This window comes from Struthio camelus, chromosome 15, assembly GCF_040807025.1.
Source record: "Struthio camelus isolate bStrCam1 chromosome 15, bStrCam1.hap1, whole genome shotgun sequence".
Taxonomy (NCBI): domain Eukaryota; kingdom Metazoa; phylum Chordata; class Aves; order Struthioniformes; family Struthionidae; genus Struthio; species Struthio camelus.
The window spans coordinates 18,603,845-18,608,802 of NC_090956.1; positions in this window are offsets into that span (position 1 = coordinate 18,603,845).

Here is a 4,958-nt window from a genome sequence, read left to right on the forward strand (position 1 = left end):
TGTATTCTGTTCTTTAAAATCCATGTAAGAATGTTTAAGGTTTTTATTTATTTATATATTTTTTGATCATGTTCTTTGTAAGACATGGCTATGGATATTCACTCATTACACAGAGCAGCCAGAGGCATTGATAGCAGTGGCACGATACATGGAGTATTGTAGGTAGCATGTCTGTTTTACAACACCCTTTAGTGATTGTTTCCTTTTCGGGGAGGGAGAGGAGAGGGGAATGGTTCCCATAGATTTAATACTTACAGGGGTTCGTCCATAAGGGTTAACTGGAATAAATTATTAATAGCCGTTGCTTTTTAAAAACTGCATTAATTTAGAGAAGGATCACCAATGAAAGGAAAATAGAAAGTACTGAGTTAATTTTAGGCTAATTTATTTAGTCTACAGTAAAATATGAACCTCTTGACTTTAACACTATTTTTCTGCTGTTAACTCTGAGTCTAGATTTGAGGGTTTTCTGTGGAATAAAAAATAACAAATCATGTACATGTTCCCTTTAATATCCTGTCACCATGCCCTCATGTTCCTGGGATACTTGCCCCTCCTTCTCCCAATGAATTACTCTTTTGGAGTTCAAATCCAGGGAAACTTTCCCCGCGTAGGTGTGAGTAAAGAACCACAACTAGCCTAAAATTCCATCGCTCCAACCTGAGGCTTCTCGATTACATGCAACTCGGATGGGATTTGCCACAAACCTAGCAAAATATCCCAGCCAGCAGCCTGCCGTTGCTCCGCTTGGGAACACCTGGCACACTTGGCTTTTTACGTTGAGTTGAGTTAGCGCTTCCTCCAGCGTCACGTTTGTATTGGACAGTGTTGGGGGAGAAGAGCAAGTGATTTCCCTTTTGAAAGGAGAAGCTTTAGCCCCGTACTGTGAAAAGCGTAGTGCGCTATGGCGCTACTTAAGTCTTTTTAACTGTTGAGGGTCTCTGCTTAAACTTTTCTTGCAGTTCTTAACTATTGTACCTTTTTTCACCACCATTGGATTCATCTGCCCACGCAATTGTCTTCAGCAATTCAAGATGTCAAAAATTTTGGGCTGGGGTGAGGTCAGTGAACACTAACCCAAAGCTTGTCCAAAAGAAATTGCTGTAAAAAAAAAAAAAAAAAAAAGATGGAAAGCCCTGATGCTGTGTCTCATGCTGTGTACTTAAAAGAGGAAAAATACTATATTTGTGATCAAAAAGAGGAAACTTGAAATGTGCTGGTGTTTCTAATAAAAGCTGGTAAAACTGCTTGGATTGAAGGATGGTTCCAATTGGCTGGTGCCCGGTAGGATGAGCAAAGCCCGACACCCAAGGTTAAGTTAACTGCACTCAGTCTTGCTAATACATGTAAATAATGTCCATTTTTTAAATGTTGGCACTGCTTCCGAATTTGAATAAGCCGAGTCTCGAACAGAGCACAGAGAGGTTGTGCAGCTCTCATGTTACAACGCACTTGGATTCCACCTCTTGGGGAAGAGGGGAGAAAACACCCGATGGGAAGCGCACGTTGGCCTCCTCCGAGGCCCAGCTTAGTTCTGAAATATGTTGAGAACACAGAGCAAGGGATAGGTTTAGGTCTGATGATGTCCGTTTGCTGGAGCAATTATTTTAGATAAGAGTGGGTGTTTTACGAGGGAAAGAAGTGAAGTGCAGAGCTAACTTGGGGCTGAGCTTGGAATACAGCCCATACAGTCCCAGGCAGAGGTTTCAGCATAGTCTTCCTTGAACTTTGTTACAAAATTCAGCACGTCTGAAAGCTGGACTGGCTTCTGATTTTTCAGGTCTTGCCTGTAAACATTTTCTTGGGGGTTGCAGCAGTGATAAGCAACAGCATCCTAGAAACTTGAAAATTTGCGGGGTAAGAATGCCCTGGAGATCAGTGCAGGATCTTTCTCGCTGGAGGTGGTGGCTAAGACCTTTCTTCCCTATTACGAGCAAATCACTGAATTTTTCAGGGAAAGAAGGTGCTTAAATCTGAAGGTTGAGCTGCAGCAACTCTGCATTTCTTTGTCTTCAGCTCTCTTGTGCTCTGCTTTCTGCTGCCTACTCTGCTGACTTGCTAATTGCTGATACAGCAGCCAGCTGTGAGTGCATTTCTTCTTGCTGCAGCTGCACCAGCTGAGGTTAATGTTGGTTGCTCATCTCTATCCCACCAAGCAGAGATCTGCCTGCAGTGCTGGTGTGAGTGCTCCCTGCTCTTTTCCACCTGGGTGCTATAGGCTGAAGGGGTTAGGGTCTGATCGCAGCAGAGGGTCTGATCGCAGCAGTGGGTCTGCGGAGGAAGTGCCCTCCAGTGGGGCATGCAGACTGGGGGCAGTAACCCCATCAGCCACTGTATTTGAAGCCAGAAGCAGGTACACGTCCACAGCCATAGCAATGTACTCATGAGCTGGTGTCAATATACGGCAACAAATGAAAGCGTTTCATAGCTTACGAGGTCTTTTGGGCTGCAGACCTGCTTCTTCCGTGGTGCTTCTTCCAAAACAGATTATGACTGATGGTTTTCTCAGTGCTCTGAAGATGTAGCAACCTTTGTACAAAGCTGCCAGTTGTTGGGGGGAAAGCTGTACGGTAGGCAGGTTCCTGTGTACAGGCTGCCTGCCCTTCCCTGTGTTTCCTCTCTGCAGACGGGAAGTTTAAATTGGGAACGGAGGGAGCTCCGCCAGCCCCCCCACGCGCTACCGGGACAGCGTTGGAAGACGGTCCGTGCCAGCCAGCCAGTGGACGGTCGAAGCGAGGCTGAGCAGAGTGGAGGATCTGTACCAGCTCTGCAGTGCACAAGCCTTCCCTGCCAGCTTGGCAGCTAGATGTCAAAACGGACCCAGGCAGCAGGGGGATTTGGAGGAAGGAACGATGGGAGGATTTGGGGTGTTTCACAACAGGCACAAGAGTTACAGCGTGGTGGGGGTGCAGAGCAAAACCCAGGAATGCTCTGGGGTGTGCTGGTGGTGGTAACAAACACGGTAACAGAAGGGAAGTGTTTAAACAGGCTCAAAAGTCATTTTGGATTTGGCCGCAGCCCAGGGAATCGAAAGGAGAGACGGGTTTCTTCCAGTGGAGCTACAGCCCGGCCAAAGGGCACCGTGGTAGCGATGCAAAGGCTCACGCTGCGTTTGTTGCCCCTAATATCTGGCACAGCACAGAATCCATTGCGTGCAAGTGTGTCTTAGATGCAAACCGAAGAAACGACGTGTGAATCGGCTTCGTCCCAAAGATAACAGTTGCAAGCACGAGTGAATTGCTTTTCTAGTGAGCTCTCCTGAGCGTAGGAATTACAAAGCTGTCTGTTACATGGTCCCTGCTCCTCCTGGAAAGGCCCTCATCTCCCCTGTCTGGAAGCGGTTAGCACTCATTGAAATGAGACCTGCTCAATCTTTATTTTTAGCTGTGGTGCTCGCTCAGGCCAGGCTTTGCTCTTGCACGCGTTCCAAATTCTGCTCTCGGCAGAGCTGGTTATTTCCTCTCTCACCCCCAGGCCCTCTAAAGCCTTTCTCCGATACCTCAGCCTTTGTCAAGTGTTAGTTCTCTATGTTCACAGCAGCCCTGGGAGATGAGGAATTTCAGAGGAATGGGAAACAGATATGAAGCAACGTGCCCAAAGTCAGGCTGGGGAGCACGCAGCACGCGGGGGTTTCCTAAGGCCTGTGCCAAGCCCAGCACCTCCTTGTCTGCGGCCCTCATCTCTGTCCCTGGGGAAGCTGGCAGAGACGTGGTGTGCCGAGCTCATCCGGTAACCAGCTGCGTGAAGCAGGCTCCCTGCAGCAAAACCTGCGTACTCAACGTGAGATGCCCTTGGGGGTATCCGTGTGGGAGAGAGGCAGGACTCTGTGATCTCAACTTGGAGGTTTTCGAAGCTTTATCTACTTGCCATTGCTAGCGAATTCTTAGAGCAGAAGAAACATGGAAGGGGCTTTAACCATCAGAATAGGAAAGGTTGGATAGTGGTATGTCATCAGAACTGTTTTCTCTACGTCTAGGTTAAGAATAATTTGGGGGGGGGGGTGAATTTCAGTCACCACCTGTGTTGCAGGAAAGAGGAGACCCCTGAAAACGCAGAGCAGAAAGGTCCCTTAGTACGGGTTGGGATCTCCTGTCCAAAACGGGGCAGCACAAGCTAAGCAGGGCAAGGAGGGGACCTGCGGAAGAGCTGCAAGTTGGCGCTGAAGGAGCAAGAGGGGTTTTTTCCTGGAGTTGCTCTGGAAGAGCGCCTCTTCCTGCGGCCCACGGAGGGGAAACACCCTTCAGCGTGAACCCGGAGGAGGAATTTCTGCTGCGCCTTCGTCAGGAGGTGATGAGCCGATGCCGAATTATAGCTGTGAGCGTTGCCGTCCGAGACGGGAGAGCAGCCAGTCTCTGGGGAGCGCAGAGCCAGGAAAATGAGGACGCTGGAGGCGTAAGATCGGCGGGAGCTTGGGGGACGCCGGGAGGGGAGCTCGGGCCGGAGGGGGATCCTGGAGGCGCCGCAGGATCCCTGACCTCCGACCGAAGGCGCGGAAACGACCGTCCGGTGTAAAAGCCGCCGAGGCGTTAGCGGCCCCTTCGGCGGGGATGCCGGGAAGGGGCTGAGCCGGCGGCTGTGAGCTTGGGGGGCCCCCTTGGGCAGCAGCGGCCCCTTTCAACCGAGGCCTCCCCCCGTTTCCCAGAGGGGAGCAGAAAAACCACTCAACGGAGAGAGCACGCACCTCAGGGGAGCGGGAGGGCGGGCGAGAGCCGGCTTTGACCGGGCGGGTCACTCGCGGGGCCCCGTCAGCGGGCCCCGAGCACGGGCGAAGCCTCGGCCGCCCTCGGGGGGGGGGGGGGCCGCTGGGCGCAGGCGCGGCCCCGCCGGGGGAGGGGGGGGGGAGTGTCATGTGGAGGCGCGCGCGCGCGCCCCGGCCCCGCGCGCTGCGTCGCCCCCGCTCGCAGGCGGCTCGCCCCGCCCCGCCCCGCCCCGCCCCGTGACGCCATCGCCGCGCGCCG